Source organism: Lagopus muta, chromosome 2 (assembly GCF_023343835.1).
Source record: "Lagopus muta isolate bLagMut1 chromosome 2, bLagMut1 primary, whole genome shotgun sequence".
Taxonomy (NCBI): Eukaryota; Metazoa; Chordata; class Aves; order Galliformes; family Phasianidae; genus Lagopus; species Lagopus muta.
Window position 1 is genome coordinate 89,505,054 of NC_064434.1, and position 25,505 is coordinate 89,530,558.

At 38.3% G+C, this 25,505-nt stretch overlaps 1 protein-coding gene across 1 annotated transcript in view; it reads left to right on the forward strand.

The window, feature by feature from the left end:
* The first annotated feature begins 1,012 nt into the window (after nt 1–1,012).
* Nucleotides 1,013–25,505, forward strand: part of KCTD3 (potassium channel tetramerization domain containing 3) — a 95,007-nt gene continuing 70,514 nt past the window's right edge. The window contains exon 1 of the mRNA XM_048935559.1: nt 1,013–1,191. The gene's annotated coding sequence lies outside the window, so the exon portion shown is untranslated. The remainder of the gene's footprint in view (nt 1,192–25,505) is intronic.

Sequence of the window (25,505 nt, forward strand, 5' to 3'; positions counted from 1 at the left end):
CAGCTTCCTGTTGGAACTTTCTATTTAAATGCAATTAAAAAAAGGGATGTTTTGTTAATAGAGGCAAGTGTTAAAAAGATCTACCTGGGATTGCTGAGATGTACTTCTCCCCATCCTTAAGCTAATACTGGTGTGTGTTTTTTTCATCCCAAAGCACATAGCAAGTGTAGTCAATGTGAAGATGAGCAAAGTTGTACTACTTTTCCTTTTTATGAAATAGCTCTGAGCCAGCAGCATTTTGGGAAATAGAATTTCTTTACTTGGAAGGGGTGAGTTCAGTTTTGGGCCCCTTGCTATGAGAAAGATTTCAAGGTATGTCCAGAGAATGGAAAGCTGTGAATGATCTAGAACACAGCTTTTATGAAGGGTAGCTGAGGGAACTGGGATTGTTCAGCCTGGAGAAGAGGAAGCTCAAGGTACACTTCATCACTCTGTACAATTGCCTAAAAGAAGGTTGGAGAGAAATGGGTGTTAGGCTCTTTTCTGAGGTAATGGTGATAGGATGAGAGGGAAGGGCCTCAAGTTGCTCCAGGAAAGGTTCAATTTGGACATTAGGAAAGACTTCTCTAAAAGAGTAGAGGGGTATTGGAACAGGCTGCCCAGGGAGATGGTGGTGTCACTATCCCTGGAGGTGTCTAAGGAAAGGGTGCTTAGGGACATGGTCTAGTGAGCAAATTTGATGGAAAATGGATGGTTAGATAGATAATCTTGGAGACCTTTTCTAACCTTAATAGTGCTGCAAACTCTGAAGAAAATTTAAACCACATGACAACAGGTCAGGCTGTTAAGGTTGGACCTTTATTTCTGCTTGCAGCTGTAGAGGTGTGCAACAAATCATGGAGATGAGAAGAACGCCCTGCTGCTCAGGTGCAGGTTGATTAGTGCTACACAGCTGAGCCTTGTTGCTGGCCCATTTAAAGCCAGGTGATGATGAGGTAATCTGTTATAGGTATGGAAATGAGCAGCTCAGCGAGTTTTCAGCCTGAGAGAGGCCCCTGGGTTCCAAAAGGTAGCTCAGCTCTCGAACTGCAATGATCTGGGACCTGGCTGCTAAGCCACTTTCTGAGTATTCAGCAAGGAGAGAGGATTCTGCTGTTGGGAGAGAGCAAAGGATGTACCTGAGCCTTAGCCCTGTTCCTGTGCTTTGGCAATTCACCTTTTGATAAATGTTCGAGCTACTACGCAAACAAGGTAAGAGAAAAGTCTTGTGCTAAAGCACAGTGATTCTTTTTTTTTTTTTGGGGGGGGGGGGGGGCCTTTCTCTTTGGGCTCAAGATAAATACATATTCCTTCTTGTTTTAAGGCTTGCCTCAGTAGAGCTTCTGCTTTGATACCCTCTTTGTATTGACTGCGTCTTCCACCTTAGCAAGAGCTGAGTTGGGTATGAGATGTGGGGCTGTGCTTGGACAGGCTGTGAACTGTTTGTTGCTTTGCTCTTAAGTAGATGCACAAGGCATTTTTGTGTGGGGTCCAGCTTTGATGATTGGTTGACTACAACCTGGAGGATGGCTGCAGTGTTGCACCAAATCTTATATGCCATTATGTTTAGGCCATCAACAAAATAGGCATGCTTTTTCAAATGAGAAAAAAGAAGTTGCCTGAGGCTGAAGTAGCCTTCATAAGCAAGAATTTTGTACTAGAAGATAACAGCTATTGACTCAAAGGATATAAAATCTGTGTTATGTTTAGCTGTTGCCAGTCAAGAGGAATCCAGAGAAGTGAAAAAGACTTGAAAGCTAGTGTTCCCACTCTGTCATAAATAAGTGGTTCTGGCCAGTCTCTTGGACATATGTGTCCTAGTGTTGGTGGAAATAAGGGACTGTATGTAGATGAGATCTATGACAAAGCACAAATGGGTAAAGTGGACTTAGAGATAACGGTGAATGTCATCTTCCCTTTCCCTGATGTTTGAAGTGTTTTGTTTCATTGATGTTTCTATGTAGCAAACGTATTCTCAAGTCAATTGTGTGTTACTGGTAAGCAAGTAAGAGGTTTAAAGTTTCTTGCTTCAATCGCTTGATACCTACTCTAAAGCTGCTGTGGTCCCACTAAATCCTGGGAAGTATTCATTACTCTGAAATAGCAAAGGTGATATAGCATGGCTTTGAGATGTTAGTTTTGTGCAATGCAACTTCAGCAGGAAGTTGACTGGGACAAGGTCTGGAAAAGTAACTTCAAGCACCTCAAAAACAGGTGTCTAAAAGTTGCTACAGAATTTCCTCTCATTTTGAAGTCAGGAGTTGCTCTCTATTCCAAACTAATGGGTGAATGCACCCTCTAACGGTGAGCTTCTTCTGTGGCTAATTCTGGGGAAACTAGAGAGCATGCCAATTAAGGTGGGCAGTTAGCAAGATGGTGAGGTGACGAGGACTTGGTAGTTGCTCTGACAGACTTTGAAGCCATGGAGGTAAAGCTGTGTAAGCTGTTGGTAAATGAAAGCTAGAGGAGGGTGTGAGAGCTGTGCTCTTCTTTTGGAGAGGACATTGCAAACATAAGATACTTTATTGCACAACTGAGCCACAGTCATGGGCCAAATCCCTTCTGTATGTCAACAAAACTTCTTGAACTATAAAGTCGTTAGCAATATGATGTCCTTATTTAAAATATTTAGAAACTTAATAAATGCTTCTCCTGTTAATTTTTAAAAGGTCTGAAGGCTTTTTGTGCACTGGAGGCTTTAGATTGCTGGTCTTCATTTCCAATCCCACTTCATAAAAGTTTCTTATTACAAATGCATTAGATGACATGCGTACAGAATACCTGAAAGTAGGACTTCAAAAAGTATTTCAATTGATTAGAACAGTAGATGCGGAGTTGTACTCCATAAAGAAGTGAAACTGAATGTAAATTCTGGCCTTCTGGAGTAAAGGCCTGAGCAACTCCTTACCTTCGGCTCTCTGATATCCACAAAACAGTATTATTAATCACTTTTTCTCAAATCAGTTTCCTGATGCTTAGATTCTTTGGACTATTTGGTCAGATAGAGCTTGCTTCTGGTGTTCCATGAATTTAACTTCTACGTGCACTGGGGGAGGTTTAGGTTAGATATCAGGAAAAACTTCTTTACAGAAAGAGTTGTTAAGCACTGGAATAGGCTCCCCGGGGAGGTGGTTGAGTCATCATCCCTGGATGTGTTTAAAAACCATATGGATGCAGTGCTCAGGGACATGATATAGCAGAGGGTTGCTAGAGTCAGGGTAGTATGGTTAGGTTGCATTGGACTTGATGATCTCTAAGGTCTTTTCCAACCTGAGCAATTCAATGATTTTGTGATTCAAGATGACTCTTTGCTAATCCTGCTACAGGATCAGGTAATGCTGGAACACTGAGAAGTGGAAGTATCACTGGGGAAACGGGTATAACACAATGTTTGCATTTTTTATTTCTTATTTCTGCTGTAATCTTGCTGTTAATGAAGAAAAAAGAGTGGTTGAAGGTGAAGGTTTTGCTTTTAAAACCAACCGTGCTCTATTCCCTGGACTGTCTATTATTTTTGAAATTGTTAGTATCTCTGAAGATTAAAAATAAACTAAAGTCCAGGCCAGCTCTGAAGAGTGTTAGCACATTAAAGATAAATTATTTTGTCAAAAGGAGAGGACAAAAGAGGAAACAACATCGCCGTAATGGCCATATGGTCTCAATAACAGTACAGATCCAAAAGGAACTACAGCTGTTTTAAGTGTATTTGCTGTTGACAAATTGTTTACTAGAAATTAATGTAGCTGAACCACTGAGAGAGGGTAATTGTATTATAATAAGAAAAACACAACAATATAATATCAGGCCAGGATCTGAAGGAACCATTAGATTTTCGGCAAGTAGCCAGTCTTCATGAATGTAGCTTTATATAGCTCTATTTCTACCAGGAGCGAGAGGGAATGAAATTACTGAAGTTTCCAGCAAATAGCATCCTCTTTGATCTGTTCCCTTTCTGTAGTGAAACAAATTATGTAACCAAGTTATTCTTTGTTTGTGTAATGCAAAGTTTGTCAGAATTTCAGTCAAATCTTAGATTCTGTTTTAAACTCTGGAATGATTATCCTGTTCAGTGCAATATGATAAAAAATAACACTGCAAACCTACGTAGCACGCTGCTGTCCTGGTGTTGAGTCTGGCTTCTAGTTTTGGTTTTTATTAGCTTAGACAAGTTGAAGGTAATAGAGCTGATAAAACCTATTGCAGGTAGTGTGCCAGGTATGTTTGACATCTGAGTTTTTCATAAGGCTTTTGGCCTTTGAGGAATGTAAACCTTCACTTGAAGTTACCTTCAGGTTAAGCAGTACCAGAAAGTGGCTCTTTTGAAAAGAGCCTTCATGCTCCAAAAAGGCCAGTCCACTCATGGATGGGATGGTGCCTTTCTGTGCCCTGATTTTTGAGGACACTAGACACTACTTAGTACTTGCTGAGAGAGAGAGGAAAAAAAAAAAAGTAGTGCCTGTGCCGCTACCTGTACTGTTCTTGTGCTCTGAATACAGCAAGGTGCTTTGCATCTCCTGTTGGCTACAAAACAACAGATGTTGTTCAAACCAGTTCTGCTTTATGTTTTTTTGAATCTCCAACTCGCACCAGCAGAGGATGGTGGAGCAAATGCACAGCTATCTAGAAGTTAGTGTGGAGGTCTGTTAATAGTGACATCCTCTTTCCAGTGTTTCTAGATGCAGTGAGCCTAAGAGTGTTCTTAAAATCCCCTCACTTCACAAAATCTGAGTTTATATGAAACAATGATCTTTCAGTGGAAAATAAATTGTTTTTCTGCAATATGAAATGAGCAAATTTTTGTTCTTTTTCATGTCACTGTTTGTTAAAGGCCTTTCACAGCCCTTTTTTTAAACTGGCAGTGTCACAGTCATTTGCAGCAGGATTTAGCTTGCCACTGCAGGAGTGAAGAATCTCTCAGACATCTGCACTTGTGTTGCAAAAAGAGGTGTGTTGTTTTTTTTTTTTAATAGTTTGTTCTTAGGAAACCAAACGTGTCTTGGCTGAGAGCTGTAGCAAAGTGCCACAGGGTTTTTGTTGTTGACACCTTTACTTTTATATTTCCAAGATTAATGTCGAGATATTATACTTTGAACTAAAGAGTTGGAAGCTCAGCTGAGTGTCTATATGTATATGCTTTTCTCTGGAGCATGTCTGTCTTAGCGAAGGAGAAAACCAAGAATACACATGGTCCATTGGGGAAGTTAAGAGTTTTCATACTGGATTTTTTCATCTTGTTTGTGTGAGTTATTATTACTAATTCAAGTGTCTGATTCTGCTTTTCATTTAGGTGCAGGGACAAGAAATACGATTTAACTTCTGGTTTTGATTTTTATATTTACAGTTGGCAATCTTAAGAGCTGGACTTGATAAAAGGCTATCCAAGCTTTTTTTTTTTTTCCTCGAGCTTTGAGGTTTAAATTTAGTTAATGTGCAAATAACTCATGAATGGGCATCAACAACATGATGAGAATGGCTTGTCCTTTTTTTTCCTTTTTCTCTTCTGTTTGTTCTTGTAAGTAGCCAGTGTGTTCTGGAGATGGGTTGAAAAAAATAAGTAGCTTACCTTTGTTTTCCAAGAAGGAAACTTTTGATTCACTTTGCAAGTAAATGAGATACTGTAGTAATTTTCAGAGTTGTAGATGATCAGACCCATCCAACTCAGCGCAGTAGAGCCTAGATCTGTGTTTTGATTATTGCTAGAAACCATTTTAACTAAATGTGCTTTTAGTTGCTCGTTTCTGAAAGCTTATGTGCTGAAAATTGTCTCTTAGCAATTATATTTTGTATCTCCCTGTTTAAAACATATTTGTCTTGAATACATAAAATCAAACCTCCTGCTCATGGGTATCTTCATCTTCCTCTGAAATATCATAAGATGCGAGCATCCTATTAGTTCAGAAATCGGACTCCTTTTGACTTGAGTAACATTTTGACTTTAGAATTTGTCAGGGCTGCAATATTTCATTTATCCTGCCCTAAAAGTCAATGTGTGTTACAGAAAAATAAGCTACAAGTTGTTTTCAGTAAATGTTCTCACCAGTTGCATTCTACAATGGTGTGAAGGCAGAATGTGGGAAAGGTCTTGCAAATAAACCCAAATTTCATGGATTTCCCTGGATGCTTCTGCAGCTCCACTGTAAACAAAAAGCAAGCTTCTGGTGGCAATAAGCTGTGTGTATTCATTTGTGTTCTGTAGACCTCACTGAAGGATGTGTGTGGGAGCATGCGGCTTTCTTGTTGGGTGCATAGAGAGGGAGCAGTTTACTAAAATAAGATCAAGACTTATCTAACAGGAAATGAGGCCATAATAAGCCTAAATTTAAGTCCTAATGGAAAGTGGAATGTTTGAGGTTTTGTTGTGTACTTGGGAGTACGGAATGGAAAGTAAGTATTGTGTTCCCCTTTGTAGAGAGGAGTCTGAAAGTAAGCAGGAGATGAAAAAGTGTTCTCAGAAAGACACTGCTGCTTACCGACCTGCATTTGTCATGTCAGCTCAGGTTCACCTTGCTTACCCACAGTTACCTATGATCTTCCTAGCTGCCAGGGAGGAGAGGCTGTTTTTGAACCATGTGGCAAATTGGCTTGGGCAAAAACGTTAGCTAAGCCCTTCTATATTGTAATAATAGATACCTAATTTTTTCATGTAACAAATAGCAATAATTCTACCATTAATTATATCATTGTGTTTTTTATGTACGTTACAATTTATTTCCTCAGAAGGAGTAGAGTTCCTTCCAATTCACTCAGTTGAAACTCTTATTCTTCAACTTGCACTGTGGGAATGAAAAAAAGTAAAGTTTTAGTCAAATAGTTATCCTGGCCAGCAGTGTCTGGCTGGCTTGAGATTTGGTTGTCCCTCATTTTGGAAGTGTGCAAATGCCAAAATTTGTTTCAGATTCGAGCTCTAGAGTTTTCTGTGAGATTCCTGGGTTACTGCTAACATCTTCTTGCTAAGGTAATTTTTCTTAGTAACTCCAGTGAAGATCATTTAATTGCAATTGGAATTGCAAAAAAAAAAAAAAAAAAAATCTCACAGCAGTTTGTTAGCTGACAGCTCATTTGCAGAGCAGTAGCTCTTCTGCTAGTAAGGCTTTTGCAGAGTCAAGCATAACTTCTGCTAATTAATGTGATACATTATGACTTGTTTAGATATGAAATATATGACTAATGCTGCAGAGCTGAGCACATCGTCCCTCTCCTTTATTTATACTACCTTGTTCTTCACTAATTAAATGTGGATTTAATCAAAGGGATCCTGAGTTAGCCTTTTGCACCATAATAGCTGTGAAAGTGCAGCTCTCAGAGCTTCATGGGGCTTCTCTTTCTCGGAATTTCAGTCCCCAACCTAATAGTTTTTTGAGGCTTGCTGGTAATCAATCAATATCAAAACATGCACATAACACTGACATAGCCTACAAACTTTTGCTTGAGGGTAACTGAACATATTATTTACCTTTCCAACCCAGAGAAGAAAGAATGATGACTGAGGTTTAATTACTTCTGAAGGCTGATTTTGTAATAAAACTTATTTACTGTATTTTTTTATCTGCATAACTGAAGAGATTTTTGCCAAGTTAGTGATATTCTCCTTGAGTAAAAAGTTAAGGTGCAATTTTAACCACTCTTAAACTGTCTTCTTTCCTGCTTTGTCTGGATACCATTCAGAAAATAAGTAGTTCCTCAGTTAGTAAAAGCTGAGCTAATCAGAAAAAGCATCTACTCCTGTCTTGCTTGTATCTGGAGACGTCTCTTCTGTTCTCAATTAAAAACTGCCTTATAATCAGGAAATAATATTAATGAACCATCTTTCTTTGCTGCTGGGTTGCTAAATCTGCAAAGCTAGCTCAGCAAACAGCTGACCTATCTGGCTTGTTCCTGGCTGGGTACCCTTCTCGTGGTCTCCCAGATAAGCTGAGCTCATCAGAAAGAGCTGCTGCCCAACCTGACACTGAAACTCTGTGAATGCTTCTACTTCTCCTTATGAGTGGGTGAATCATTTTAACCATACCTACTAGTCTAAATTTTTGACTGTGTGGAATAACAAGGGGAAAAAGTCAGATTTATACCAATCTCTTCAAAAGATTTCTTGTTGCATAGGCCAAGAAAAATCCTTTATATTTCTTTTCACCCAGACCAGTGCTGTTGGTGAGCTCATTTATAGGGTTGGGCAGGTTTTAGTGGGCAAATCTTCAGATACCAAAGAACCTGCTCCAAGTGGGGCTTGTTGCTACCATTGCATTAAGTTCCTTTTTTATTTCTTCTGTAATTAATAAAAAATAATTGTATTCATGACAGAGACTATTCAGTTCTCTTGTATGCATCACTAGCTTTTGGAAGCTGGCAGATATTCACCAACATTTGTCCGAATTTTCAAGTAACATAGAAGGAGGGAAAAAGTACTTTTGTGTATGATGGCCTGACTTCATAATTTTGAGGTGGCAATATCTTACTATGGTGAACAGCAGCAAGATGGATTTCTGGTAGAGACAGACTAAAAATCTGTGGTTAATTAGGTGTGTTCATTTCAAAATATATAATGACTAGGAAAAGATATGCAGAACCTTAAAAGTAGCCCATGTTATCCATAAAGGATGTAGCAGTTAGTATTTACCATTCACAGTCAAAAAGTAATTGTATGTATTTAAACATGTTGTAAACAGGCTCCTGCTTCCCTTCACAGGCAGAGTTCAAGCAGGCAAGTTTGTCTTGTGGCTTTCAGGCAATTTTTAAAATGTCAAACTTTGTTGCAGTTAGCACTGTGCAAAAATGCACACAAGCACGCATTATTACATATGAGTAAATAAATGCTTGTTCAGTTTTCTTAAATAAACAAATGAAAAACAGGTGTTACTTGTAAGTTTTACATTTCTCACCTGACAGCATTTCCTGGGATGGGTTATTTTTTTCTTTTGGACTGTAAGGCAGTTATTCCATCTGAAAAACTGATTTGTTCCAGTTGTTTTGCCTGAACAGCTTCTATTAAGTGAAGTTTTTTTTGTGTTCAATTTCCACTTCTTTTTATAAGCTGAAGCACACTGTTGTCAGTCATTACACCTGTGTAGTTATTGTCCTTCCCAAACAGCAGAATCAGAGCTGTTGTGACAGCACACATTGTGTGTAGAAATAGTTGATGCACAAAAATAAGGGGGGAAAAGAGAATATGTGCTGGAGGATTATATCCTTTAATTAAAAGAAGCAACGTATCTGAAGTGATGATTCCCAAAATAAATGCTTACAAGAACCATAGCTATAAAATACCCCTAGATTTTGGTGGTTGTTTTTTTTTCTGTATGGCTTTGACCTCACAATGCTCAGGAGGCCTGCATATCTGTAATGCTACATATCCTCTGTGGTTACCAATGAACTATGTCTTAGTAGGCAAAAGTGACAGTAATTGTTAAAGTGATTTGGGTGGTACAAAAAGTAGCTGAGTTTTGTATGCAAAAGATTTTCTCTAGAGATGTCAGAATCTCAGTAGCTGAATGAAGTGTTGGTGTTTTTGGTTGTTTTAACTATAGCTTGATGCTGGCTCTGCACTGCTATTCTTACAGTGTCATCAGGGATGGGTATGAAGATGAACAAATATGCTCAAGAAACTATGAACTAAGAAAAGCTTTCAGTAGAACCAATGTTCTCATTTTTTTCATGGTACATTCACATAAGTCAGGTATGCATGGTAAATTGCACAAAATTTTCATGCTCTGTGGGAATAGCATGGAGAAGGGACTATGGAGGGCTTCAGCATGCTCAGCTTCTTTGTTAGTCTGATGTCTGGTATGAGCAGTTCAAAAGGAAGAGCTACGCTTGGTTTTTGTGTAGTATATACAGAGTATACGCAAAGCTTTTCAGATGTAGTTGTCAAGGTCCAGCAATTCTCTACTCATTAGCTGCAAACAAATGACTCTCAAAGGCACCTCTAATAGGATTTGGGAACCTGTGTTCTTGACACAAAATCCATTCAGTGATTAGAGTTTTGCAAAGTCACAACTAACTGAAAGTAGAGTATTGGAAAAGGTCCCTGATGCCTTCCGTTATAACAAGCAGAGCAGTGCAATTCTGGGAGCAACCTGGGCTACAAGTCTAGTGTTCCCAAGTTTCCTGTGTAAGATATTAAAGACTGAAAACTGCTTGAAGAAGTTAAAATGCATAATCATGGAACGGCTTCAACTGGAAGAGACCTTCAAGGTCACCAAGCTCCAGCCCTTGTGCCATGGGCAGTGCTGGGCCCCCCCCCCGCAGATCAGGCTGCCTGGGACTCCATCCAACCTGGCCTTGATTTTCTTCAGGGTTGGGACACTTACAGCTTCTCTGGGCAGGAAATGTCACTGCCTCAGCAACCTCTGAGTAAAAAAAAAAATTAGCTAACATCTAGCCTAAGTTATCTTCTTTTAAATTAAAGCCGTTCTGTGTCCTATCACTATCAGAGCATGTGAAAAACTTGTCTCCCTCCTGCTTCTGAGCCTTTTTCAGGTACTGAAAGGCTGCAATTAAGTGTCCCCAGAGTCTTCTCTTAACTGGGCTTGTTCAGCTTGGTGCTTTCAGCTTTCTATAGCAGGAGAGATGCTCCAGCTCTCTGAGCATCATTGTGTCCCTCCTTTGGACTTGCTCCAACAGTTCCACATCTTTCTTGTGCTGGGGATCCCAGGGCTGGATGCAGTACTCCAAAGGGAGCTTCAAGAGGGCAGAGCAGAGGGGGGGGCAATCGCTTCTCTCAACTTGTTGGCCACCCTTCTTTTGATGTGGAGTGCTGTAACAGAAATATCAATATATATATATTTTTTTCCTCGCTGGTAAACTCTTTCTTAAAATAACAAGCTGTGAAGAATCCTGAGCATTTTTTCTGAATATTGCAACAAAAGGAATATCTCACAGTTCTTAATTCAAGATTTTTTTTTTTCCTGAAATATAGGAAAGGCTCAGAACCAAGTTTGTAGGGACAAATGCTGCGAGTGCTCATGGTGACCAGGCCCAGACTGGTCAGTGCCTCATTTCATTCTCTCTTTGCCAGATAAGACACCAGCAGTGGCTGGTGATGCAGGACCCGAGGACCTGAGCTTCTGAAAAGAAAATCTGATAATCCAGAGTGTATTGGATTGCTCTGAGCAGCATGGAAGGGTGATGCTGGGGAAGGATAGCTGAGCTCAGCTTCTCGCTTTGTACTGAAATGTGCTTCAACCTGTGCTGAGCTGTGAAATGCTGGCTGTGAGCTACTGTTCTAAAATACCACTGTACCCTGTGTGTTTCATATGTTATTTAAAATAGTAATCATATATTGCAGTAGCTAGTAGATTTCTTAAAGCAGAGCTACTTCCAGGCAAATAGACTTCTTCCCAGCTGTTAATAGTGGCTGCTAGAAAAATACTTCTTGTGTATGTAGGAAGAAAGCATAACTGAGTCTAATACTCCCTGGGTGAATCTAGGAAGGGTAATATATTTTAGTTGAAAGAGATTTGATTACTTGGGACTACAGTAATGATCATTATGAAATCATGTTCGTATCTTTGGTCCTTCTCCAAGTCCCATTTTATAGTAGGGAGATGCTTGCAAGGTATTCACTGTAGACAGAAACATTTAGGTATTTCATATAGAGGGACTTGGTACACAGTCATTACATTAACCTTGGTGCCTGACAACCCAGATACCAGAGCTGGTATGACTGTGATGCATTGTGTTCACTACTTGTTTAAGGCTGCCAGCTCCTCAAGGAGCTCATGCAGGGTGGCAGCACTATCAAAACTTGGCCTAGCTGAACGATAGTGTGACTTTGAGTTATTATACTGAAAATCATAGAATTGTTTGAATTGGAAGGGATGCTTAAAGGCCATCCAGTCCAACTCCTTTGCACTGAACAGCTTGATCAGGTACTCAGAGCCCCATCCAGCCTGATCTTGAGTCAGGCAGGGGGCATCTACCTCCTTTATGGGCAACCTGTTCCAGTGCCTCACCATACTGACTGTAAAAGCATCTAATCTACATCTCTCCTCTTTTAGTTTGAAACTATGCCCCCTTGTCTTATTACTACAGACTCTGCCAAAGAGTCTGTCCCTTCTTTCTTATATCCTCCCCTTATATACTGAAAGGCTACTATCAAGTCTCCCCAGAGCCCACTCTTCTGAACAGCCCCAGCTCTCTCAGCCTGTTCTCATAGGAGAGGTATTCCATCCCTTGGATCATTTTTGTGGCCTTTCTCTGGCCGTGTTCCAGCAGGTCCATGTCTCTCCTGTACTGGGGACTCTACATTTGAACACAGTACTCCAAGTGAGATCTCGTGTGCAGAGCAAAGGGGTGGGATCACCTCCCCCAACCTGCTGGCCACACTGCTGATGATGCAGCTCAGGATACAGTTGGTGTTCTGGGGCACACTGCTGGCTCATGTCCAGCTTGCCATCTGCTGGTATCCCAAGGTCATTTTTGGTAGGGCTGTTCTCTATCCTCACAACCCTCAGCTTGAACTGATGGTGAGGATTGCTGTGATTTTACTGTTGTTTCACTTATTTTTTTTCTGCTTACATCCAAAATGGTATTGAGATCTTTGGACGATAAACTGTCTTGATTAGAAAACCCAGAAGCAAAGGCATGGCCCTAGATGACTGTGAAGAGAGCAAGCTGTGGTAAGCAGAATGAGGGCTGAAGCCACCATTTAAGCTCCTTCACATTTCTCCTCTCTTGAATTAATGCTATCTGTCCGCTGTTAGCTTATGAACCTCTTCTCTGATACTGGAGCAACATTACCAGCTGGTTTTGTTCCTCAGTGTAATTTGCAAGTTACAAGGGGGAAAAAATAATTTCACCTCCTTTTCCTGTGTTTTTTTTTTTTTTTGAGAGAAAAAAACATCAAAAAATTTCTTTAAGAAATTAAAGAGAAAAGCATTAGCTTCATCTCTCTAAAGGAGCCACTGAGGAGAAGAAAAAGGTGCAAAATTATGTCTGCAGGTTGATCTGAGTTTAAAATATTGAGATGTGTGTTGTTCTATTGACGTCAGCTGGCAGGGTGCGATGACATTCTTCCAAAGCACTTGTCTTTTTTTCCTCCCTCTCATTAGCAAGGAAGAGCTATCAAGCTTTTTTTTTTTTTTGATATTACATCTAATCGAAGCTGCAGCTTCTCACCGTATTTTCATTTCCAGCTACTTGAAAGGATCAAGGCCTAACTAAAGGGCCTTCTGTGATCAACAGAACATGAAAGCTCATAACCTCTGGGACTGATTTTATATGTTGATAGGTTTGGCTTTTTTCCTCTCCATCTATTTAATGCTTTACAGAAAAGCATTGCAAGACCCAGGCTGATGAGCCATGTCTACTTTTTTTTTGTTTGGATTTTTTTCTTGATCAAAGCATCTTAGCAGAATCTCTTTGATGTCTCATTAGCTCTGTCTGTATTATAAGCAAATTGACACAGTAAAAAAAAAAAAAGGCATTACTGGAAAAAATAATTTTCTAAGCAAGACACTTTTTTTCACTGAAGTAGCAAAAGAAGTGTGCATGGGTAAAGGCTGGTACTATTGGTTTGCTTTTGATTCTCTACTCAGCCTGCAAGGAATGGGGCACTTAACCAAGCTGGTTTTTATTCCTGCTCCTTTTCTTCTGGAGATGCTCATACTGTACCTCTCAGAGCCTCCTCTGGCCCTGACAGTAGAAAACCTGCTTATTCCAATGGAATAGAGACTTAAACAAGCGTGAAGCCTATTGTAAGGAGGAGGAAAATCAGGCCAAGTGTGTTTATATTGCGAGTTGTTAATAACAACAACAGCTCTTGGCTTTTGTTAAGCACATGTCAGGCAAGGAATGCAAAGTGCTTTTAAAACAGGCATTAATTAAGGCTGACAGCCTCCACCCTCTTCCCTTGCTGCTAGGTTAACCACATGTCAGGGCTGTTGATCAGTTTTTAATCTCCCTTTTCCCAAATGGTGACCCTGTGCATGGGGCAGAGGAGGACACAGGCTGCATCCCTCCTTGGGACAACAGTGTAATCCTGACTGGAAGGGCCTTTGGGAACCAAAAATCTTACTTGGACTGAAAAGGAAATTGGCTTGAGGGGATGTGTTTTTGAGGTGGATTTTGACCTGTCTCTAGCTCTGGCTTTTTGAATGTCAGGGCTGGGACTCAGTCTGTTACCCCAAAGAGGGAAGAGACAGGTTGCTCACAAGGTTATTGGGGAATGGCGATACAGAGTGCTCAGTCAGGTTTTGTTCTTCTCTGCTGGAGTTTACTGCTCTGCAGCTTTGTCTAACAGTATAAAAAAAAAAAAACCTCTATGGAGAACCAGAATTATATATATATATATATATATATATATATATATATATATATATATATATATATATATATATATATATATATATATATATATATATATAAATATATATATATTAATTATATATTTTATATATATATATAAAAATTCCCTTTTAGAATATAACCAGTTTCTCGGCCTTTCTTGGCCTTTGGAAACTGATTGCTTCGCAGCTCCAGGGTAAAGGATAATTATGCATGCCTCATCTTTGGCCTTGAAGCAGAGAATTACAGGGGTAAATTCTCCAGGTGGATGCACTAGCACCAGGCAACTCGTGCAATTGCACCTTGAGCGTGATAAGCAGTATTGTTAGCAATCATTACAGTATTAGACTTATAGTAATACATTCTTATTTGCTGGAAGTCATCATTTTGGCCAGTGATTTCATGGCACGTTGAAATATGTTTACCAGCACAATAGTGTATTTTTAGAAAATGTTATTAAGTTGAAAACTATTGACCCCCATCACGCTATTTACTTTCTGTTGCTGTAGTGGAAACTATGGCAATGCACATCTTGAAAAATGTGTAGTGGCTGATTTGCCTGCATTAGATATCGATGTAGGCACTGTGAATGATGCTCTAGCCTGTGATATAATATTTGCTTGAAGCCATTGGTAAATTTTCATTGATTTCAGCAGTACTTGAGGTTTCACCAATTGACCTAAGGAATTTTGCTGTCCCTGCGCGCGTCTGAATGCTTTTACATATAAAGACTTGTGATTTTCTGGAGCTGCCACAGGGGCCCTTTGGGATAGCCTAAATATCTGACAAATCCAGCAGAAAGCTGCATGCTTTTGCTGGATGATTTTTCTGCTGGAAGTATGAGTTAAACTGACTTATGATGAAACTGGGGAAAAAGGTCTGATGAGTAATAGACCTGTGCAAACAGTGCTTGGGTGCGAGCAGGGTGGGAAGCAGTGGGACCTGTCATGTGCTGGCAGCACTAGGTTGTGAAACTGACTAGCTCCTCTGTGGAACTGCTCCAAAGTTGTTGAGTATGCCTCAAATTCCACAAGAAGACAAAAGCTAAATTTACTGTGTTGTTTTGCACTGTATGAACGCTATCAACATTTCTAAACATCCCGGCACTCACCTACTGGTACATGGAAGCTGACTGGGGAGAAGATAAAGAACTTGCATTTCCACACATGACCCTCTAACAACTACTCATCTGTTTCCCAGAGGGCCTTCTAGGTGTGGTGGAAGTTACCAGTTTTCAGTTTTGTACTCTTCCAACTTCTACCGCAGTATTGCATTGCTTCTTTACATGCCAGCTGTTCTTTGATATAAATAGCTTGTTGAAGAATATGTAATTTATAACCCATTTTGGAAGCTTGCCTAGTGAAACATCAGCACACAGAAGGTGTTAAAGTCTATGAACCAGTGGATAATCTCCTGAAAGACAATTTTTCAAAAGGAATATTTTTTTAAACACATAAATAACAAGTTGTAAGAAGTAGCTGAAAATATTTGGCTAGACAGAAATACAAATCTCTGGATTAATTGCTTTAAATTCTTCTCTAGGAAGTGTTCCTAAATTGAGAAAGCTTGTTAAATGTGCTACGGGAATGTAGAGTATGCTAAATTAGATTTCAACTTAGTCAAGAAGTTCTTTGCTAAGTAGCCTAGTAAAGACTTTGACTGGAGCAGACAGCCCCAGCATAAGTTACATAAGCATAAACAGGAACCTGGTACAATTCCTGGGTCAAACTTCCAAGATCGGATTTGATATTCCTACTCGCTTTGTCTAATTTGGAGAGAGCCTGATTGAATAATATCAAGCTTACAGTTATAATATTTCTTGCCTTTCAATGGTGTAGAATTCTTTTAAATATCTTTTTAGCATTATAGATCTAGAAGGCCTTTTCCAGTATTTGTAACAGCCTGACGTAGGTTGACATCTAAGCCTACAGATTGAGATGTTCTAATATGGAAATTATTTTAACATATTTATAAGTAGTGTAACGAGTGTAGTTGTACTGCTGTTTTATTGCTGATTTTCCAAGCAGCTGAAAATCCACATTATAACTTATAAACTAATGGTTTCCTTGTGAAAGGGAAGGCAGCGTTTAGTGGCAAGAACAAAAACTTTTTGTTTTATTAAAGGTAATGTATGTTTAAAAAGGAATTGCTGAGTGTATCTGATTAAAAATTGGACTGAAATAAGGAACTAATACTTCAACAGCTTTAAAGCTAACAGAAGAAAGAAAGCTACTTATCTATTGTTAATGATCTAGGTTGCAATAACCTCCATATCATCTATGGGTCAGCTCTTTAGCATGTTAGGATCTTTGTGAGCATGTACTAAAAATATTTTTGTGCTGTGTTGAGCTTAATGTGTACAGAAAGTATTAAGGCAGCACATGCTGACTGGCTGATGGAATTCAGCAAACAGAGGCAGCAATGAGACTGATTTGCATGTAAAGGACTTGGATCAGCAAAAGTGAGGTTTAGCTTCCACTGAGCATACTGTAACATCTAAGAAAGGAGAGTTTTGAGAAGAGCAAAGGAATAGAAGGAAGATCTTCATAACTTAATAACTGTAACTATATGGGTGTCTATTAGAAATTCCAGTGTTAAGGGGCTGTTAAGAGAAAAATCAGCATGGCAAAAGTGAACCAGGAGTGCTGATGGGCTGGAAGCTATGGGAAAGAAGATGAGAGGACTGGCAATATATGAAACATTAAGCGATGTTTAGAGAAAGGGAACATTTCAACATGATTTCTGCTTACAGCTTAATAGTAATTAGTAGGAAAAAAATACAGTCAAAGCACTCAAAATATTGGGAAAAATTAGTTACATTCTCTGTTTGCTTTTGTACCTCAGAGTATGTTGTTAAACAAACTGATAGCGAATTCACAACCCAATGGCTTGGCAAAATCAGTGTTTCAGTTGGGCAGCTCAGCACTTGAAATGCATGTTAGATATGCCTTAAAGCCATTATTTCAGATGTATTTGCTATGGACCTCTATAACAAATATATGGTTGGTCTAGATAGAGGAAAAATAATATCTAAGTGGTGTGACTCAGCAGAGCAGAGTCTCTAAGGAACGTGTTTTGACTTAAAGTAATAATTTTTCAACTCAATATTTAGCAATATTTAATTTTTGTTTCTTAAGCAGGAAAAAATACCTAAACTGTTTTTGCCTCTTTGTTGGGCAGAGATACCAGGGTTAAGAGAGGAGTTATTAAAATACACGAAGGACTTAAATACGAATGTTGTGGGGATATAATCACTTGATTATGGAGAGAATAATGCTTACAGCAGATTCTCACTGATCTGATTTACTTCCGTGTAGCCTTTCTTCTGAGGTAACTTCAGAGTGCAACTGGCTATTTGGAAGCTACTTTGTGAAGCATTCTCTCTTTTTCATATTTTCAGTGTGTGGCACCTGAGAAATCTGAATTTATATTGAGTTGTCAAGAATAGCAATCACACTAACAGTGAAGGATGAAGTCTCTGTGGTTTATTTTCTGCCATTTACCAAGTAGTGAAATGCATTTCATAAACCTTTTTTTCTTTGCTCTCAGTGCACAGTGCCCCATATTACTATAATCATTTGGTTTCACAAATCTGATTATGTTCATACTATTTCTGAAACAAGACATTTCCCTTTCTGTTATCTTGGCTAATACAATTTCCAGTGTGCATTTAGAAGATCAGAGGACATCAATGATTACAGCTGCTCCTATTTTTATGGTTCATATTGGTCATGGTTCTCCACAGCTAGAGCTGACTTAGTTATGTGCTTCTGATTATTAGACTTCATAATAACATAAGGCATGCTATACAATCAATTACAATAAATGACTTTATTGCCAATATCAAGCAATTTCCTGTAATTCTTATCTCAATTATTTTCAACAGAACAAATTGCCTAAGGGTGATTATGGGTGTTTTATGACTGGATCAGTATGACCTGGAGGCTGCAAAGGCAACAAATGAAAAGAGTTATGAAGAATCTCAGTGATACTTGCTCACTCGCATCTCACTAGGGGAAAGGTCTAAATCATGGCCATGTCATCATCTTGAATCCCTGTATGGAGGACCAGCCTCTATATGGCTGTTTGAGAAGATGAGGAGAAATTGGTTCTGGTGGTGTTTAACTGCAGAACACCTACAGGTTGACTTGCAAATGATGATGTGATGGGGGTGGTGGAAATATATTCAACCATTTTATTTGCTTTCTGAATATTTTTCTATTCCTCTCTAGCAGTATGAACTAGAACAGCATTTGAGAGAGGACTGAGCTTTTCCTACAACCTCTCTACAAAATAGTAAGCATGAAAGATAACAGGCATGATGCTGAATTGGTGTTAGCAGTTGGCAACACTCCATGCCTGTATTACTGGCTCAAAAGAGCTGGGCTAACATCGTAGGACTGTGCCTTGAATGGTTGTTTTGTAAACATGGGGAGATGCTAGCTGTACCCAAGAGTGCACAATCTTAACAGGGAGACTAATAAACTATGAAGTTCATTTAATAAAAGAAACTGAAATGGAAAGTGATGGAATAATTTGACTCAATCCTGTGTTTACAAGGAATTATACTGTAGTTCAGAGGTACATATTTCAATTTTAGAGAAATAACTAGAAAATCATATTTCCTTTCCTATGCTCTGCTATTTCAAGAGCAACGGGACTGTAAAGCAGCTAGGGATCTTTCAGGCACTCACATATCCATCCTGTTCATGAATTTCACTGGCTGTGGAGCTGGCGAGGAGCTGATGTGCTTTTTCTGCCTGTGTCTTGTTTTGTGAAGTGAATCCATGCTCACATATTGACCTCATGACCTTTGTTTGTGTCTGAAGTACATGACACTTGTGACCATAATCCTATACTTGCTGATTGATGTAAGGAGCTACAGTAACTTCAGTAGGTTATTCACAGCAGAAAGTGAGAATTTAGGATGAACATACTGTTCACTCCTGGTATGTCCATGAAAATGTCCAGAAATTACTGATTTTGTAGTAGTCCAGGCTTCAATTTTCTGTCAAAAACAGACCACCTGAACCAATTAACTGCAGTTATAATAATGAGAAGCTCAAACTTTCCTTTCATTATAAGAATTCTTCAGCAGGATTTTGTGCTACAGAAAATTAATTCATTTCAATGTGACAGGTCTAATTATGAGATCTTCGTAAGTTTTTATGTAGTGATAACTGAGGCTTGAAAATGCATTACAAAAATGTTTGTGTGGTCAGGTTTGAACAGGCTTGAAAAATGGTACAAGAAAATAGAACAGGTTAACTAGAAAGTGAAAGAGAAATTATTTGCTATTCTTTTACAAAGATTAGTTCTTTATCTGTTTCCATTGGTGCAAAATGGAGAAAAAATTACAAAACGAAGTAGGAGAAAGTAATGCAGTTTTAAAGTAAGCAATTTTTTATGACAAAAGGTAGATTATTGTTTGCTTTCAGTTTTCTGATTTATTTTTCAAAATGGAACTGAAAGTCCATTCACTAGGATGTTTTTAGGTCAAATGAATATGGAATTTAGGTTCAAAGGTCTTTTTTTCTTCTTTTTTTTGTTATTTTAAAATGTCATTTCCTCGCATGAATAAAGTTTGTCTTCTACCAGCATTCAGCGTTGTGGAAATCAGGACAGAGAAAAGGGTATGTTTGTTGAAGATGTATTTTGCTAAATAAATCATAATGGAAATGCTATTGAAATATTGATTGCCAGCTTGAAGGATGCAGAAGTCAAGGATTGCATCCAGCCTTGTGTAGGTGGGCCAAAACTCATCCCACCTACGTGGGGGCCCACTTCAAGAGCTCAAATTCACTAGGCTGCTGTTAGCAAAAGCAATCTGGCTGTTCACATTAACTGTGGAAGGAAACTGAACAGATGGATTTTGGAAATAAGGGTCTGAGCCCTGAGGTTCAGAGACAGAGGTTCAGACCTTAGAAGTCCTGCCACCTGATTCTCGCATTTTATACTTATATGGACAGTTTCAGTGATTTCAAATGTGAAAGTAGCTTTAAGAATGTCTGTATTCACACTGAAAAGTCTCTGACTTGTTTAAAACTGGAGTTTGTTTTTGAAAGCTTTGTTATTCTGGAAGCATTATGGTAGTTCTGGTTTTCACAGGTGGCAGATGAATAAAGTGCTTGCGATAAACTACTTTCCAGGCTTTCACCTTTCTCTCTTAAGGTTCCCATATCTAGTCTGAGATTGATCTAGTGAGTGCAAGTTCTTGCAAAAAGCATTCCTGTTTTTAGCCTAAGTGAGCCTGTGCTCCTCAGCTCTGCACTGCTACGGGCTCTGAAAATTGTTTTAAGAATTAGTTCTTTTATGTAACTGCTAACCTTTCTGTCTTTTAAACTGTGATCAAAAAAACTTAACTTGTCAGCAGCTCTCAGAGAGATCAAAGACGAAGGGAAAAGTAGGTTGTTAAAAATAGACTTATCTTCTATCTGAATAGGTTTTTAAGTATAATAAGGTATAAGGTAGGGACACGCTTTTTTTGATACATGGTCCTATGCCAGCACTTGAGCACTTAGAAGGTTTAACATTAGACCTTGAAGGTAGTTATATGTATGAATAGGAAGAAAGTTTTGACCTAGTGAAAACCATTTGATTTACTCTGATGTTAATACTGACAATATTGTGAGATGCCAAAAAGAATTAACGTATCAATTTCTCAGAATGTATTCATTTAGTGAAGAACATAACCATTTGTTTAATACTGCATGGTAACTGAGCATTAATTCTTGAACAGTTTTCATGATTCGTTCATTTTAGGCCCCAAATTTTTACTTATGTTTAAGTACAGGAAAAGCTTTATTAGGAAAATATTGATTTCAAAGCATCATAGTAGTCTGTTTTTAGAAGATCCTACTCCTATAAAACAGGTTTTCCATGCATTATTTTTGGAGAGCTCTTGCCTTGCTGAGAAAGCAGGACAGTTTCATTAGCTATTTTTCCCAAGTATACTGGAAAATGTTCATATACTACAGGCTTATAAAGTAAATAATCTGTGAAAATCCTTGAAGCTTAGTACTTACATTTGTATATAAAAATCTTCAAGAGGATCTCAAGGTGACTTTTTGAATGCACTCCATGAACTGCACTCTTGACTCATAATACCTTCACTATCTGAAAATGCTGAGAAAGATGTGTTTTATCAACACCTTCTTCATTTGGAAAGAACTTAGTTCAGGGCCCTCTGGTCTTTAGCTTGATGGGGCCAGGATATGAATGTTTTATCAGAAATTTTCCAAACAGGAAGGAACTTGTCAGCCATTATCAAACTTGTCAGTGATAAAGCAGAAGAATGTGGGAGTATTTCATTTTAAGCCTCACACCTGGAGTTTGAGAGTTCATAAACAGATGGGTTTCTTCTCATTTTGGAATCATCTGTCCTTACAACCTAGTTTAGACATCCTGAACACCTGGCATGGAAATAACAGGAGTGCCAGTTTAGTGGACTTGGATGCATCAGGCCGCTTACGTTTCTTTTTTGGCAGCTTTGTTTTGGTTTTTTTTTTTTTTTTATTCAATGGATTTTAGTGTCTATGACTACTTTGTTTAAAAAATCATAAGAAAAACTCTCAAGAGTTGAAAGCAATTTTTAATTTCAGAGGAAATGGTAACCCCAAGGTATTAATACAATCAGATGCATATAGTTCAGGTCTAGACTTGCATGAAGCATACAAGCAATGAAAGTATATTCATATCAACACTATTTTTTTTATTTTTTTTTTTAGTCATTTCCCTTCAAATTCAATGATCTGCAGTGTGAATCTTAAGACAGAGAATATACTCAGTTCCTGGGAGTTAACACCCATCCCATCTCTGGGTGCTCCATTTGATACTGCTGTGTTTCTAACCTCACGTAATTTTGGTTTATTACAGTCAAGACACTGTGGATACCCTTTCAAAATACCAAAAATAAAAAAATATATATTAAAAAACAAACAAACAACTGAGATCTAGCAATGTTAGGCAATAGTACATATAGCTATGATAAATCAAACTTCTAGACTTTGTGGAAATAAATAGTGAATTTTATAATTAAAGGGTACTTTACATCCCTCTAAGAGTACTTAGCTGACAGCACTGTACCTTAAAAATTGTTCTATATATATCAGTGCAAAAAAAAAAAAAAAATCAACTCAATTTGTAATGTGGATTCTAATACAGCTCTGATTTTTAATAACTACTCATCTCAGTACACCAAAATATGCAACATTTAATTACTGGCAGTAGTTTTATTGATGATTCTTTATAAGTACTGAACCGTAAATCATATCCAACAAATGCTATGTCCTGTGTCCCAAGACAACATGCAGTACACTTATTTAATATTAAAACATGGCCCAAAGTCATGTATCATAATAATCTATTGATTAACAGCAAAAATTCTTCTGAGACAAGGTGTCTGTTGCTAACTTATACAGTAAATGCCTCAGAATAGGAATGGTGTCCCTGGATGACATCTTGTAATCCAATCTCTTGTAGAGTAGGTTGAGTCCAATCTGTTCTAGGTAGTAGTTGAGTAGCTGTTAGCAAGAACAACAAAATTCTACCTTCTCTCTTAGCAAATCCTAACGCTACTTGGGTTCAACAGCTTAACTGGTGAGAGTTTTCATATTCCAATTATTGTGACAAAGATCTCTTAAGGACAGTGATATACAGGACATAGAAGAGTCTTTAAGTGTGCTGCAATATATTGGAAAATATTCCATCATTTTACAACACATCAGGTGAAATCTTCACCCTGGTGAAGTCACTGCAATTCTTGAAGTAAGCCTCTGTAGGACTAGAGATTTATCTGCCAGATTGCATAAGCTCCGTGTAATGCAGTGTTTTGTTAATTCTGGCTGGAGAGCTGTATTTAAAGAACAGACAGTGTAGTTTTCAAAATGAACTTCTTAAACAAATTGATCTAGCGTATCTCTTTTGAAAGAATATCAGAGGTAGATTCTTTGGAAGTCATATGCCTTTTAGAAGTCAAAACATCATCCTAATTTACAGAAAATCTGACTTTCAAATCATAGCAGAATCTATTGAGCTCTTTTAAACAGGTGTTGCAAGGCAGCCTGAGGATCTCATCTAGGTTTAATCCCTAGTGGTTGAGAGCTGGAAAATATAGAGCTTGTCAAATGATATCTTGAGGTTCAATCATTTGTAGCCAAAAATTGTGGATGATGTTTGTATCAGTAAAATATAGGATGTGCCTTTTTCCTATGACAGAAGGTTCTTCAAAGCAGGTCTGTATTTGTACATATTCCCAGATACTCTATGGGGAAACTAAAGGAGGGATGGGAGGAAATTGCAGCTAAGGTAGTGTAAGATTTTTGTGATGGATACTCAAAACTCTGATAAAGTAGTGCAGTTTTCCAGCATTACGTTAGAGGAGAAACAGTTTATTCAGTTACCAGTAGAAGATGGTAAACCTTTATCTTTTGAGTGAGGCTTTGTGTCACTCATGAAAGCGTTTCAACATGAATAGTTTGAAAGAAACAGCAGAGAGTGAAGTTTAGGAGTAACAGTATAAGCACCTCTCTCCATTTTCCTTTGTGTTTCTGTGGTGAATGCTCATCCTTTGAGTCATCATGTGTGTTTTCCAAGGAAGTTTCTGTGGCTTAATATCAAACTGTGGGATCCTGTGGGAGGATGGAATCAATGCAGTTCCCCTGCCTCATGTGGTGAGATGTACCTCTCTGCCACCATCTCAGAAACGCACAACGTGCTTTGAGATAGGATAGAGAGACAGACAAATACCGGGCTTAGAAAACATAAGGCTATTTAGATCAAATCATACTTCAAGTTAGCATTAAAAAATCTAACAAATGATACCCAGTTTCAGGGCATAATTGCAGCCCTTAGTGAGGCCTGCTCAATTCAGGACAAAAGTTTATGTTGTGGAAACAGTGAAAAGGTGATAAAATTGGTCTGTTCACAGAGATGAATGCAGGTACACTGGGATCTGGAAAGAGACCTACAACAAAAAAGACAGCAAGAAACTCATCCCTGTGGGCCACAAATAAAATACTCCATCCTGCCCATTTCCAGGACATAAAGACACTCGACACTGACAGCAAGAAGGATATGAAAGACAAAATGCAGATATTTATCTGGGGCACAGTTTTAAGTCATTTCCCTATTTACACATCTACCAGACAGCCTTGATGAATCTGGTGGCAAATACGAGCAGATTAAAATGTCTCTTTTCAAGAAAATTCCTTTTCCTGTTAAATACACAGGAAGTTAAAAAATTAATAATGTAGTTGTAAGAATTTGAATGAGAGTAAATAAAATAATTTTGCTTATGTAACCCCTGAAATACAATAGAGAGCACTCTGTGACAAACCTAAGTAAACACAGCTCTGAGCAGTAGTGATCTGGACAAAAGAAAGTAAAGGTATTACAAGTACTAATATGATGTTTCTGATGTGGAGTTCGATTTCACCTAAATCAGGATCTGCTGCTTTGATATCTTTTGTGTCATTTGTGGGTTACTGCTTTCAAACCAGTTGGCTCCAAATCCATGGATCCGATGCCATGACCTGTTACAGATGGTATGCAGACAGAATTCCTATTTATTTAAATGTTTACTCTGTACTCACAGATGTACTCTTGAGAATAGTGTCAGGACCCCCTGCTGTACAGGTAAATGAGAAATAATCTGAGTATATGTATTTCTCACAGCAAAAGAACAATACAAAAACAAACAAACAAACTGGAAAGCTTTAACATTTGTGTTGGCAGAGGGACAGGGTGAAGTCAAGCCAGAAATCTGCGTCAGGCAGTGTTTGAGGTACAAGGTAAAACCTGTTTGTCCATTCTTTATTTATTTATTTATTTTCCTGGGAAAGAAAATAAATTTTCTATCAAGAATGATTAATTAGACTTCTTTCACATGAGCTTTTAAAACAAGGAGCAAAATCTTTAGAGGCAAATGAGTCAGTAAGTTGTCAGCAATAATTTGCATTGTTGATGTATAACATATAATGGAAAATGATGCATGCAAGGCTGACCATCAGTTAGAAGGAGATTCAGGATATAGCAACAATTTATTTGAGGGAAGAATAACCAGAACCTGGAGGGGAAAAAAAAAGAACAACCTGCAAGAGCAGTAATAGCACAAGAAGTAAAAGGGCATGAAGTATGTGACAGTTTTAATGTGATAAATCCAAGACCTTCAGCAATGTCCTTAAATTTACCACTTTTAAACTTCAATCCTCCCAGTTGCGAAGAGAACCTTGAAGCACGGAATATGAATG